The sequence below is a fragment of the Rousettus aegyptiacus genome, unplaced genomic scaffold, assembly GCF_014176215.1.
Source record: "Rousettus aegyptiacus isolate mRouAeg1 unplaced genomic scaffold, mRouAeg1.p scaffold_m13_p_4, whole genome shotgun sequence".
In the NCBI taxonomy this organism is placed as follows: Eukaryota; Metazoa; Chordata; class Mammalia; order Chiroptera; family Pteropodidae; genus Rousettus; species Rousettus aegyptiacus.
This window is the reverse complement of record NW_023416307.1, coordinates 14,519,932-14,535,921: the sequence shown is the minus strand read 5'-3', so window position 1 is coordinate 14,535,921 and position 15,990 is coordinate 14,519,932. Positions and strand designations below refer to the sequence as shown.

At 34.8% G+C, this 15,990-nt stretch overlaps 1 protein-coding gene across 2 annotated transcripts in view; it reads left to right on the top strand.

The window, feature by feature from the left end:
- The window catches only part of NCAM2 (neural cell adhesion molecule 2), a 395,919-nt gene that overhangs the window by 972 nt on the left and 378,957 nt on the right, over positions 1-15,990 (top strand). The window lies entirely within an intron of this gene.

Here is a 15,990-nt window from a genome sequence, read left to right as displayed (position 1 = left end):
AAAAGAAAATAGCATGCTAGAATAACCTGAGAATTTGTGGAAGCTACCTGTGTTTATCTGTATAGTGATAGTTGTGAATTTATCTTGCTTTTTAAGATAGTTCACATTCACATAAAACATATTTATAACAAATGGAGGCATTTTCAACTATCTAGACAAGTTTGGACATTTAATTGGGGAATCAAAAGGCTAAAACATGCATTGGTGGAAACGTGTAAAGAAAAAAAATAGCAGTGATTTAGCGATGTGTAGTAATTGCAGAGAATGTTATATTATTAGTATAGCATGAAATTGTTTTTGGAGGAAAAATTAGACAAGTTAGAATATCTCCACTATATTCAATTCTAGGCATTTTTTTTTTAAAGCTTTTTCTGCGTTGCTCATTTGGTCCAGCAGGGGGTGGTAGAACTCCATTTTAAGCCTAGAAATCGTTGTTTCTGCTCTTCCACACTCACTGGGTCCTTCTATCATTCTTTAGCAGGGCTTGACATTTTGGATATGAAACCTTCCTTTCTCTGCCCTTCTCCTCCCTAAAGCTATAATGTTAGTGGCTGATGAAACACGATTGGATGCAGATTTTATGTTCAGAATGCAAACACTGGATGTTGCTATAGTTTGTAAAGTGTCTTGGTAAGATGCTGTTCATTTTCCCTTGATATAGAGTATGCAAAATTTCAGTCATAGCGTAATTGCAGATATGTCCATCTGAAGCTAATATTAGCTCAATCGGTTAATTCAATCACTGTTATAGCAAAAATCAGCATATACTTTATGCCCTATAGATATGCTGCTTTTATTTTTGGAGAGCTGCCGATTATGTTTAGCTGTTCATTTATAATATAGACAGGTATTTCTGAATACTAAGAAGCAGTCTCTGAAAATCGCAGTTAAAATCCCACTGCCATTAACCAAGTGTAGATAGCATGGAGCAAGATGGGGCATAATAAGAAGCAAGTTTATGCAGACTTATGATTTCATTGTCACTGGTTTGGAGAATAGAAAATGTCTCAGTTGTGGAGTCAGTGAATTTACCATTGTAGACATTAAGTGTGTTGGAATTTGGGGGATACAGTGGAAATCTAGGAATGTTCAAATCAGTATACACACACTTATAATTTGGTTCTATATATGTAACATAGATCTGAAATTGTGATTCACCTAATTTATAATTTTGAATGCAGGGTCATAATAAAGAAGAGCTCTAAGACTAAAGCCAGCCTGAAGGGGAGCCCATATTCAACTGTAATAAAACGGGGAAGGCGGAGAGAATCGTTTTAAAGATCTCTCTATCCAGTACAATTTAAAAATGCGTGACACTCATAGAGGCATAGGTGCACATCAGAGAGACCTAGCTTTTGTGAAACGAAACATGTAGTACTTCTGTGCCGTGTGTCCTAATGAAGTCATAGATGCTTAGAAACAGCAAGGCTGATCCGGGAGTCCAATTCCTCTATGCTAGGGTTTTGTTCTCCAATTAAGGATGTAGCAGCAAGTATCAGATACACCACTGGCAGCAGTTTTTTTTTTTTTTTTTTAATGGATCTAGTGTAAGTCATAATTTTGTTTGTTCTCTTACAAAGGGGGGCATAGAAAAGCCTCCAGTCAGTAATCCCTAAGCTTGCCTTAGAAATACTAGATTCTAGCTTGCTGATTTATGTTTCCAACAATATACTTGCAGGGGATTTTATGAAGCATGATTGAAGCTATTGCTTTGGAAAGTGGTATGCAGTTAGACTCGGGAAAGGCAACGATGATGTATTTGCTTTTAAGTAGTCAAAACGTTTTGAACTGCAGCATATGAATAGGAGAAAATGACAGAAGTGAAAAACTGACTAACTTAAGTGGATGCTAATATCATAATTAGCTAACACAGCCTAATAGTTCTATTTCTAACTTTCAACACAGCATTATTGTTCTACTGTAGTGAGAGCCTTTTTCATTGTATCAGAAATATTTCTTTAAAAAGCCTCTCATTTCCACTGCAAGATTAATACCTAATGAAGGTTGGGATTTAATTGTCAAGTGTCAATTCAATTGTCATGTGAACTTAATGTCAGTGGAAAGGACGTTCTGTAACTCTAACTTCTACAATTATTTTTCCTTTGTATTCAAAACTTGGTTATAGCCTCTGTCGTCATAAATTTCAAGTGATAACTCGAGTCTGTGATTCACAGTGCATTTGCTGTTTAGATCTATGCAAATTCAGATTCCCAAACTGTAGTACGTATAGGTTGCTCCCCTGAAGCCTTTTGAATTTCTAAAATCATTTTCTTCTTCTTTTTAAAATTACCCAAGTATGATTAATAAATGGCTATTACTGGATGTTCACATATATGCAATAGAAGCAATACTGTACAAAAATATAACGTAAGAGCAGAGCTGTTCACCTCTCTTGCAACCTGGTTCACCCATAGATACATAGTCAGAGAACCCTTACCTAAGTCAAGACCATAGGGGTAAAGAGGTGAGTTGCCCAGTTAATTAGTTATATTTATGTTTACAGGCAACTGCTTCCATTTACTCTTTATGGTAAAGTACTAATAAGTCATCATTCATTAGAGAAGTGTATCTTCTAAAAATAAAACACACGTGTGTGGGTATCTACTGATGTCATGGCTACAGGAAGCTCTCCACAAACCTATATTCTGTGGAGGGTGTTATATAGTTACAGCCTCTCTCACATCTTTTTCTGTTTACCCTGCTCTAATTCTTTGAGGGCAGCCTCTTTTTGCTAAGTTTCTATTGAATCAACTCTACATTCATTTGCACTTAGAGAAGATGGGCAATGTTAATTAATATCCTTATTGTCAGTGAATAACCCAGAGGGTTTCTTTCCACGCTTTATGTCAAAGGAGTTAAGCAGAGCATTTGGTCACTTTAGTTCTAATGCTGAATTGGAGCCCAGTGAGCAAGAAGGGAGGTTGGTGGGTCCCGGGTGTTCAATGAGTCTTTTCAATGACACAGGGGGCTAATGTTCTCCTAGGGGTAACATCCTATTAAAGAAGCAATTAGTGGAACAAAAGAACCTCATTCAGTACAAGAAGAAAGTCAAACTTCATATAATTTAGTAAATAAAATGGCTTTCTTTCAGACATAGAACTAGTTTGTAATGGGACTGAGAAATGACCTGCAGAGACTGAGGCTGGTAACCACGCTGAAGAGTGTAATTTGTTTTTGTCTGTTTCCTCATGAGGGAGCCATGCAAAAGGAACCAGGACTGTCAGTCTGAGCCCTAGAACTGGGCCTGCTGCTTTCATTGGCTTTTGACATTTGGAAAACGATTTTAATTTATCTGTTTTCAGGGTCATCTCTCATAATAGTGAACTTTCAAGATCTTGAAGAAAGTGCTCGATAAGTGGTAGAGGGCGTCTGAATTACTTTTGTTATTTGGGTCCAAAATAAAATTAATCCTCTGGGTGTTGTTGTATGCAAAATTTATAATTTTAATATTCTTATAAAGAGAATATCATTGTTTTTCAAGTTTTATTGACCTAGATTCTAAATTCCTTGTGCTCTTAATACTATCACAATTATGTTGAAGACAGGCCTGTTTAAAAGATTATAAATTAGTTTTAATTTTCCAAATTATCTGATACGAGAGCACTTTAAGATGCAACCAGTGCTTTTATGCTTTTATTAAATGTAATTTTCCGGAGCTTCATAGAGCCAAGCTATCTTTAATTGTTCAGCAAATAAAAGTGCTTCTATATGGAACTCTTTTAAATATTTTAATAACTTTTAAGTATTTATAATTATAACAATAGTGCTGATACCAAATAGCTATATCAGTGTACCTTCTAGTTCCTCTTATTCCCTCGTGCTACTAACAATAATTGAGAGAGGATGGAGAATTTGAAGACTGATGATGAGAGTTTGGAAAATTTCAGGTCAATTGAAGAAAGTTTTCTTGGCTCAGTAGAGAAGGGGAAAGAACATTGGAGTTGAAATCAGAAGATCTAGACCACTAAAAGTTTCTTGACTTTGAAGATGCAATTTAAACTCTCATAACTGTTATTTGATTATTTGAAAATCTGATATGAATATATCTGGCTTTACGGCCATGTGGAGCAATTGCGATATGTGTAGCCATCTTGTAAAATGTCAACCCTGCTATGCCAGACATTGCTTATATTTTTGGTGTAATATTTATAAAGTTAAATCTGTCTGTGCTTTAGAAACATCTAATTTATTCAATTTAAAAAAAATCATCATAAGCCCCTGTGTGATTAGAAAAACATATTAGTGAGACAGAGATGATCTAATTTATTGATAAACTTGGCTCACTCATTACTTACACATTCATCAAACATTTATTAAGTGTCTGTGGTGCCTCAGACACCTTATTAGGCAGCATTTCTAAAAAATGTTTGTATAGGTTGCGTGAACAACTCCAGGGGGCACCACTCATAGTCATATTTACTTTCAGGATACATATTTACTTTCACAATTTTCCAGCAGATGCCAGTAAAGGGTCTTGAGGAAGAGGTTTCTTTTCGTATCATGAATCCCTTCCGTGGGCCAACACCAGACTGGTATTAGTCACTGAGAAATTTAAGGTGGGCACATATTTAGGGTAAGTGAATTACTAAAAGTATAATAGAAAAATAAAGGCGTTAGTTACTAGATCTCTGGTCTCTAAACTCATAATTCAGTTCTCTGAACACAAACCTTTTGTATTAATTAATAATTAATCTAACATTTCTTCAGCTCAAAGTAATGATAATACTTGAGTTCTGTGCCATTTTGTCAGTAAATCAATGAATAAATACTTGTTCAGCCCTTACAATGAATGTAATGCCATCATTTTATAACCATACAGGCCACTTTTTGAAAGTGCTTTTAACTACTTTATAAATTAATGACCATCAGGAATCTAAGGGACCACTAACTTTATTTTCTGAGTAAAGAAATTGAAGTACAGAGGAATTATCTGATTCGCTTATATCAATTTTAGTAAGTAGTTATCTGGAATTAGGATTCAATATTCTCACACATAGTTCAGTGCCTATTTTTTAATGGACTTAATATTTGTTTGAAAATTTACATGTGAAGGGAAGGGGTAGTGTATGGGATTCAATACTGATAGTTGAGAAGAGAAAAATATAAATTTTAAAAAAGCCAAATAAGCAGATGAGAGATCAATAAACTATTCAACCAAACGTTGCAAAATGACAAAAGATATCATATAATCAATTAAAAGTAAATGGTCTAAGTAAGTCCTTAGGAATTCAGTACTTAGAAAACGCTAAAATTTGTTGAGTGTGTACTGACAGGCTCCAAGTATTTGTTATTAACCAGCCTAATATGTACAATCTTCTGCTTATTATCACATTATTATTCCCTTTTTACACTTGAAGGCTATAGAGCATAGAAAATTTAAATAACTAAGCTTGCACAGCAAGGAAACAAAGATTTGAACTCAGGACATGTGCAAAGACTTGACCGTTAGCGAGGATACCACCTGCCACTCATCGAAGCTGTTGGGGCTTCAACATGGTAAGAGTAAATGGAGGAAATATAAAAGGAGGAAAAAAAAAAAAAACACAGATGAAGAAGTTGTAGGAAAGGAGGCAGCTGTTCAATTTAATTAAGATTTGGAAAGGCGAGTTGCTGGATTCAGTTATGGAAACACCGGTGGGACCAGGAGGCAGGAGGCATTGAGGCCACGCCCAGTTTGCAGCTTTTGTGTAGGTCTTCGGGAGCCATTGTTTGGGCAGGAAAATAACATGACTGCGATTTTGTTTTGTTTTGAAGTATACAGGCCACATGATGGTGGACCAGTGGGAAATGAAAAAGGGTGAGCGAGCATGACACATGTTTCTCTAGCAGAATTAATGGATCTTAATAACACATTTGATTTGGGAAATTGAGAGGAAGGTGGTGACCAAAGATTTAAGCCTATTTGACAGGAAGAATGGTTATATCTTAATAGAAATATGGAAATAAAGAAAACCACTTGTTCTAGGCAAGTCCTGTTTTTTTGTTTTTTGTTTTTTGTTTTGGCTTGTCTGTAATTTTCTAAAATGATATGTGGAGTTTGGGGTATCCATGGAACATCTAAATAGAAATGTCCTCAATAAATTTGGAAAGGCAGACTATTGATCTTTATCATTTCTTCAGGATCTTTCTCCACTTTTATTAACTTCTCTTTCTTCCATCATCATTTGTACTCTCAAATTATTTAGTGTGTCTGGAATTTTGGGTAAAATCTAAAAAGCATGTAGGTCTACTTTGTTTTATTATATATGCCTCATTAATTTTCTCTGCTTATCCATAGTGATTTTTTTTCTTTTTTTCTGGGGAAACAAACAAACAAAAAAGCATGATACAATAAAGAAGAACCACCCCTCTCCCCCTGAAAAACTAAACTAAAACAAAACAACAAAAAAAGAGAACCTTGATAGTGAATATGTAGACTTGAAGATTTTTCTATTGCTATCCAAGGGAACTAATATTTTTGAAGCCTACTCTATATTTGGGAGCAGTGCTAAGCATTTTCATTCATCTCATTTAATCCTTATAAAATCACATTTGATATATGCTGTTTTGTGATTGAGTAGTCAGATTTGCTTAGAGCTATTAAGTATGTTTTGTTGCCAACACCCACATTTATAGCCAAAGAATACCAAATGCATTTAAGGCATAATTCAGTATTTTCTGCTTCAGGATGTGTTTCGTTGATGTATAATTATCTCATACACTCTTGGCAAATAGAGGAATGATGCAGGAATTGTATACATATATAATTTCTTCAGCTCATTTATTTTTAAGTGATCAAGAGCAAGCTTTCTCACAATTAAAGAAAAAGCCTGAGCAATCTATGAAGGTGTTAAGAAATATATGGAAAATCAACTCAAGTGCCTTTTCTTAGTGCAAATATTAGTTTGTTTAAAGGCTTTAAGAACCATCTTGATTTCTACTATATTATGTATCTGGCAATGTTTAGAGTGCAGCTGAAGAAACTGGGAAGTCATTTTGTTCTGTGTTAAAATGATGTGTTTGTTTATTTGTTTTATTTATTTTTTATTTTTTAAAAGCTACACCCTGGATCATAGTTTTCATTTTAAAGTGAATGCCCTTCAGGACTTGCATTTTGAGAGAAAATGCAGAAGCTAGGGATAAATACCAGTAGAGATTAACTATGCTAGTATTTTAATTAAGATTTTTATGGTTATTGTTAGTGCTTGGTTACACATTTTTGTAGATTTTGAATGTTCTGACCTCTAATCTTGTCTTTTCCCATCAGCCAGGATATATTTTACTGCATAGTTTTTCACACATCAGCATTTTCAGGGATGCAAATATGGTGATAGAACAGAAACACATGCCACTACTTATAAAATAAACCAATGTAATATGGCTAAGACCATTATTATAGTAGAAGAGAGTAGGTGATTACACTTGTACTTTGTTCTATGTATGAGAGGGTTTGTGGAGTTTTTCTATTATTGTAACTCGTCTATTCCCAACCAGTTTTCTAGTAACTGTAATACTACCCTTTCTGGTTATTTTTATACTTGTTGCCCTCCTTGATTCCTCTCTGAATATTATTGCCTACCAATCACAAATATTGACCATATTGTCTGACCAGAGCAGTCGCATATTTATATCATAGTGATAACTTTGTGTCATCTATGAAAGGAAATGCTAACCATTGATTATGTGAAGATTAAAATATAACATGAAGTGTATGCCATATACTTAGTGTCAGATCAATGCCATTTATCTGCTTTTTCATTAAAATTTTTTTTTACTTACATAAAAAACTTATAATTGGAGTTGTACAATTATCATGAAAAGTAGATGCTATTCTTGATTTAGACAAGAGGAAAACAAACTTCGAAGTAGTGAAATAACTTACCCAAGAAGAAAGACACAAAAAATGGTAGGATTAGATACAGTATTTTTTCCTATTGTAATGTCTCTGCTTTAACCTCAATAATATTTCACTCATATCTGTGGAAGAGTTCTCAAAATTAATTTTGTAGTACAATACATACTTTATGCCATTGTGCCCTTCAAAGTTACCTTTGAACTGTGTTTACGGACACACGCTGTTAATTTTAATTAGAGGTCTACCTTTTATTTGAATTATTTGGTAGTTCTGGACTTAGAATTGTTAAGACGTTTGCATTTTATTCATTTGCATAATCCTGTTTTCTCAGCTTTATGCTCGTTGCTGTACACACCAAACACTCTTGTACCATTCTTGGAATTCCTAGACTTGGACCCTGTGTCTATACAGCTCATATATTTTACACTTTTCCTGCCTTTCCTTGCCTGGACAATTGCTGTTATCTTTCTTCAAGACTCAGCTTAAGCATCTCATCCTGAAGACATCTGTATTTCTTTCAACAAATGTTCATTAATTGCCTACTATATACTAGTCAACGTGCAAGGCATTGGAGGTCCAGTCTAAGATGGTAATAAATGTACCTGAATTCTGCATGTCAAACTTTACTGTGCTCCACTGTGACCTTCATGTAAACTCCATGAGCACAAGAATGACTTTTCAATCTGGCTTCCCATTAAATAGACTGTACTTGATTAGAGAATTCGCTATAAATTCTAATATGTATTACTGGAAGATAGTAGATCTTTAGTAGATATATTCTAAAGGAATATCTCATTACCCAGTGGAAGAAAAGCGAAATGGCTGACTGTTTAAAATATATATTTATTAAACTTTGGATAATTATTTGGTTGGTTGGAATATACTATATATTGGTCTGGGTATTTATTTTAAACATTTCATTTATATCACTGGTGTGGATGGGATAGGCCTTCAATAAATATATTTATAAAATAATCAAGTCACAGTGATTATAACTCAGGAGGGACAGCAAAGATGACCTGCCTTCTCTCTCTTATATTGAAAATTGATTAGACTAGTAGTAAAACAAACTTTTAAATCTTGCTATAAGATCTGTTCTTTGAAACCTTAACTGAGGCATAGGAGATGGTTATACCGCTGAGGTTTCAAAATCTTGAATGTATAGAAAGAAATAAACGAGGGAGATATAATGATGGAGATATAATTAAACAGATTAGATATTGTCAATAATAAATATTTGATATGTCAATAGAATAAGTATTTAAAGTCCTCAAAAATCAAGGTAATCCTCTGAAGTTAATTAAAAGTTGATTATTCAATCAAGAATTATTGGAAGCCAATTCTAAATTGTATGTATAGCAAGACAAGTAAAAGGAGAGGGGTTCTCCCCCATTGATACTTGGATTTTGTCTTGTCCTTTTTTTAAAAAAAAAAAAAATGAAATTCAGCTTAACCAAATGCATTCTCTCTTTTCTGATAGCCATATTTTGTTATGATTTTATAATATTCTCTAGATCTGACTTTAGTGATAAAAGCATTTAATTAGACAGAGTACATTTTCAGATAATCCAGAATATCTTTATCATCTATTTATTTGTCGGCCTGCCATTTATCCACTAATGTTACCATTACTGTGTATGCCACTTTTAACTTGAAACACAGTTTGCAATTAAAGATATGACTACTGCTTCCAATTTATCCATTTTAACTTTCATTTCCCCCCCTCAAATTTCACATGATTTATAATCACTTTAATTGATTATCTACATGAGTCATTTTTTTTTTTTTCCCCAGAGCCCACTCAAAAGCCCCATGCTAATGCATTTTACCTTTGTGGTCTGCAATTTAGAAATAAAACTCAGCATAGGTTATTAATTATTTGCCATCATCTATTCTATACTGAAGACTTCCACAGCCATATTTGACATGAAATAGTCAAGTTTAATATTCTCATGATATTAATATAGCAATTAGTTTAGAATTTTGAGCAATTATGCAATACCCTAAGTTGCTAATGTATTTCTCTTTCAAGTGCCTGTTCCATTTCTATTGTAATGAAACACTTTATTAAAAAAATAGCCTCCTTTCAACACTGTGCATTTCTACTGAGTTCGGTGAATGGTGCCTTATTTAACCAGAATGTATTTATTATTGCTAGGAAAATCAGAGGATTAAACTTCTTGACTATGGTGGAGAAGAGGACTTATTTATTAGTTACCTTTCACTTGTCCTTTCCCGTTTGGCTGCCTTTCACTCCCATACCTCATTTACAAGTCTCCATATCTCAGATGATGTATGTGGCTGTGGACGTATGACAGAAGAGAGGTCCTTAGAAGGGAAGTAGCTTTTACTAATTGTGACTCCAAACAGGGCTAATTTGACTGAAACACATTCTTATCACTGAGCAGAAATGAACGCAGGGAGCTAAAACTGAGAAAGGAAATGCTAAGTAAAGATCACGCTCTGTTGTTTCAAGGAGGATAATTCATCAGCTAAAAAGGAATGGGGACGTGGTTGGTGGCTCAATGCAGGCAGTAAAATAAAGTCTGGCATGTTCAAGGGGAGACGGAGATGCCCAACAGAACAGAAGGGTGGTGACAGGCAACCTTGTTTCCTCCATGAGCAGTGTCTGCAAGTATTTGATGAATTAATTGACTGTCAGGAGTGTCAAAGATCAACAAAGCCAGACACTACTTAAAGTGGTAAGAACAGATTTTAAACAGGAATATACAATGTGAACTTAAAACTTTGATTCGTACAGAGGTGACTAGACTTTTAAAAGGAGAATGAGGAAATAGGGAGCTGAGTGAGTGGAAGCTCAGTAGAGTCAGAGAAGTGAAAAATTGTGAAAAGCGAAAATGGGATTGGTTGGTTCATGATAAACCCATCTGGGTTTGTTCACTGGCGCTTATTAGAGTCTGGCTTGTGTTCCCCCACAGAGGCTGGGAAGCCGAGGCCCTGACCTCAGGTGATGGCTGGAACAAACAATAAGTTATTTTGCAGCCTTGAGGTTTTTCAGTCAAGCACTCCTAGGGGGGTTAGCATCATTCTAGAGATGCATCCTTGAGCTGTTAAAAAATTACTCTACTGTTTTGTTCAAATCTTGGTAGACCAGGTTGAGGTTTCATTGAGAATAGGACTCAGCAGAGCCTGACTAGAGTTTGGTGAAGAAGAGAATCTTTGTCAGATGAAAATCTATCAGTTACCCTGCAGGGTGCATGCATATAGGTGACCTCATTTTTATATTCACTACATACATAGGAGTCCTGAAGCATTACGTTACAGATGAGGAAACTGAATTTCATAAAAGTTAAATAGCATATAATAAGTAATGGGCTCGACATGCAAATTCAGTTAATATTTGATTCTAAAACTTTACTCATTTCACTAAAACATGGTTCCTTTGAAGTAGCAAGGAGCTGCTGAAGAAAGAAAGCATTGGGAGTAGCTCTGATTTCAGATTTCTATCATTCTTTCGGGCCATTTCTTTTGAATAGCCAAACTCTAGGTGTTTGAGTACCATTTAAATTAGTGAATGAGTAAGTCTTTCAGTGATCCAGAAGATTAATGAGCATGGAGAACTAACAGAATTTAGAGACATTGGGCTCAGAGTGGTTGCAAGGTGGGGTAGTTTGATTGTTCAGGTTAGTATAATTCATTAAAGGCTATATAACATTAATATTTAAATATAAACTTTTAAATGGCTTCTCATTGTGAAACACTGTAATTATTAATAATTCAGTAAATCATCAATTGTGGTTGACTTTCTGAATACTTTCACATGAAATTCCATCAGTTTAGTATGCTTTTAGGGTCAAATAAGAGAAGAACGTATTCAAAATGGCTTAAAAATAAAAATCTATTATAGCATGAAAAAAGGAATCTAAAGGCAGGTTTGGGGTTCATGTTTCTCCTTAGTTTTGGCTTCCCCCCCCTTAATGGAAGAAATGTGGCTGCAGCAGTTTTATCTATAAAATACTATGTAATAAAATCTGAAGTTAAGAAATAAATAAATTTTTCCTTTTCTGGACTTATTTTAATAATAAAGGAAAAAAATTCCAAATGACATTTAGCAGACTTTCCCTCAATTCTCATTGGCTAGAATTGCTTCATATGAACTCCCCTAAACCAATCCCTGGTGAGGATGGCATTACCATGATTTCCCTTGACTAATCAAATCCAAGCAGTTACGGAGGGGCAGATCAGCCTCCCTTCAGGCATGTGACTGGCCAATCAAATTCATTGTCCATTTAGAAAGAAACAATGAGGGAGGGGAAATAGTGCGTGGTAAGTAGTCAAATGTGGCTGTTGCAGGGATGTCGAATGGGCCCTTTTTGACAAAGAATGTAAACGATATCAATAGTCAGTATTTATTAAGCACTTAACAATATACCATGTTTGGATGCTTTGTATATGTGATTTAATTTAATCCTTCAAGCTTCCTTATGGGTTTGATTCTGTTTTGTAGAAGGGGATACAAAGAAATATTGAAGAGTTTGACTTGCCAGACTCGCGAAGCTGGTCAGTGGCAAAAGTGGGATTGTAACTCCAGGCTGGCTGGAAATGAGTCATCTTTTTCCTGTCCAGTCCCTATAAAAGGAAACTATTAACATCATGCACAATTTTACTATCATTTGGTTTAAGAATATGGTAGGTAAGGATATTAGCTTCCTTAGTGAAAATGCTATGTCCTGGAAATCTAAACTATTATGCTCGATCTCATTTAATATCTATATTTACATACCTTTCACTATCTTTTAAAAATTTATAAATAAGGACATTAAGGGATGGAGAGGTAGAGCAATTTACCTGAGGTCACATAGCTATGAACTGTCCACAGTGTGATTTGAATGAAGGCTTATTTTGAGTTTGAAGGCTTGAGTGCCTCCCACTATACCGTGTGTGAGGACTGTGGTTAAAATGTGACAGGGGTAGGGTAAAAGTTAAGGAATAAAATGAACTTCATAAACATGACTAGCCCTCTAGAAGTTTACAAAATAAGGAGCTAATTTTTTAAAGGAAATATATGTAATTGTTTTTTTTTTCTTCCCCAAACTAGACAGGAAAATAATATTCTCAAATTTAAGGAGACCTAGAAAAATATTCATCTGATTTCTGGAAGAGCTGAATAAAAAATAGAGATGAAGACCAGATCTTCTTTAGAGGGAGACATAGAAATGAAAATGAGGAATATTGATTTGAAATTCACTGCTGAGATAGGTTAAATATTGAAATTAGTAGACTCATAATCAGGATTCTAATCGAATGCATGCCTTGACTAAGATGTGAACTACACTAGTTCCTGACCTCTAGATGATTTCATCCTGAGACCACGTAGTGCATTAAAAGGCAGGATGGAGACTGAGGTGCTTAGGGTGTAAAACTATGAGCTTACTCTGTAATTACTGTTTCTTAGATAGCCATTCTGTTTTTTTTTTTCCCCCATGCCAGGAACTCTTACCGACACTGTTCTTTTTTGAATGGCCAAATATGTAAATGTGTGTGTGTGTGTGTGTGCGTGCGCGCGCGCGCGTGCATATGTATATAAAAACTTTGGGAAGTCATTCCATCATTTCATGTTGTGTCAGAATGTTTGCTGTATTTGTTTCATTAGTGCTGAAATTCATAACTATTTTAAATGACTTGTTTTTTTGCTGCTCTTTTACTCTAAGAAGAAAATGCACGTCATGATAAAACATTGTACTTACTATTCACACTTTGTATAACTGAAGACTAATTAGTGTTTAATTTCTCAAGACTGCAAAACAATATCTGTTGTCTTTTCGTTGCACAAAATGAACAGCTAAACAGCTCTCCCACCTTATTTTTTTCAAAGAAACTCCCAGTACATAAGCATTCATAATTTATGTTGTTTTCCATCAAAACATATTTCATGAATGTAGATAAAATCAGCATTTGGAACATGGATGCTTCGCTTCCAGCTTAGGAGCTGTGATTGAAATGCATGTGCAGGCTTGAATTCTTCGTTTTCATTCCCCCCAATTTGTAATTGAAAAGTTGAAGGCTGCTAACAGTGTTATACTCTCCTTTAGATCACATTGCACAACTTTTAACATTTATTGTTTCGAAGCTGCTGAACAAATTATTTAACATATTTGCAAAACCACAATAAGGATTGAATCATAAAATCATAGATACAAAGTTCTCTTGTATCTCAGTGGTTGATTGCCATGTCCTTTTTGAGGATCACTAAATAGATAATCTGCTTCTATTTCTGATGACAGAGAACAAATTCGTTTGTGTAAAGAGCTTTTGTGAGATATGTTGATAATTTTCATAGAAAGTATTTCCAGATTTGCAGGTATTCAAGGGAGTCAAGTTCACTTATTTGCAGCAAAGTAATAGTGTTCAAATTAGGTATTTTCTGTTAACTTTATTATTGACTAGTTTATGGTTTTATGGAAATAAAAGTAATTTGAGAGGAGCTTTCCTTTTTCCAGTAAATGACATTGAATGGTCCCAGTTTTAAAGGTTTCTTTGATTTTCTTTTAGTCCCTATGGTTTGGTGACACCAGTCAATATTGTTTCTAAAGTGTTCAAAATGCACATCACGTGGCTGTTTGTTGAAGTGTTCTGGCTGGATGGTTGGATACTAAGTGGATTTGTGCCAGCACATGGCAGTCCCAGGCATGAAAGCTAATGGCTGCTTAGTACCAGGGCAAAACTATTTCTTATGCACAAGTTGGTAGTGGTTTCCTGTGAATAAATTTGGGTTCTGTAGCCTAATTGATATCTTCAGCAAGTAATTCAACTTCTGTGTTTTATTTCTAACATTGTTTCACACTCAGTGAAGCCCAGATCTATACTTATAAATTAAAACTCTAAATATATTTACATTCCCTTTAGCTTCAAAGAAGAATTTTTCATAACTCTTTAAAAAATAAAAATTTTTTATTTTTATTTGTGAGCATGCAAACACTTTGACCCTTCAAAGTATTGTTCCATGCCAGAGGCTCTGTAATGGTTAAGAGTGCAGAGTCTAAAATTTGGCAGATCGGAATTCAAATCCGGCCCACCCACTTGCTCTCTTGAACAAATGATACACTTTTCTATTCCTTAATATTCTCATCTATATAATGGGGATAGTAATAGTACTGCTCCCAAAGTAAGTGTTCAATTAATGTTAGCTATCATCATTAGTATTACTGTAAGGCAAGTTATAATTACATGATTTTTTTCATTTGATTTTCTTTACTAATTTAAAAAAATTTACTTAAATAGTTTCAAGTATACAGTATATTGGTTAGACATCTATATAGTACGTAAAACGGTTACCTCCCAATTGCTCCCTTCCTCCCCTGGCCTCCACCTACCATCATATTAATGCTAACTGTATTTCCTCTGTCATGCTCCCCATCCCCGTGACCATCTATCAACTACTAATTTGTACCTCTTTAATTCTTCACCCCATTATCCCAGCCCCCCAAATCCCTCCCCTTTATCCATCACCAAATTTTCCACTATATTTGTGAATCTGTTTCTAATTAGTTTGTTCTTTTTGTTCCTTAGATTCTGCATGTAAATGAAATCACATGGTCCATCCATGTCATTGAAAATGGTAGGATTTCATTTTTCTTAATGGCAGAATAATATTCCATTGTGTATATGAACCATAATTTATTTATTCAATCATCTAATTTATTAACCAAGCTTCTTTGGAAGGCTTCCAAAGAGAATTTGGCTTTATGAAAACAATGCTCTGGTAAGATGTCAGAATGTTTATTTTGAGATAGTTATTAGTTTTTGGAAGCTATGTTATCATTGTGTCATTTATTACATTCTATTTAGTTTTTCCACACTTAGCCACAGGCAGGTGGCAGCTGCTAAGTTTGGCAGTTTGGGCCTTTATGGTATCTGGGCTCTCTGCTCCTCTTAGTTAGTGGTTTATCATCATGGTGGATGACTCCATAGCTGAGGCAGAATGAAGAATTGAGAGTAATTACTCAGTTTGTTACTTGGCCAACTCAGAACTATCTAACACCAGAATCTTGTGCAAATTCCAGTCCTTTTTACAGGGCTGTCCTCTGCTTTCAAGGACTTCCCTCCTCTTTCAGTAATCCTGCTCAGACTCCTCTCTGGGTTTAGGTGGAAGCCTACTGTCCTTGTTTGCTTTTTCTCCAGTCTTCTTCATCATC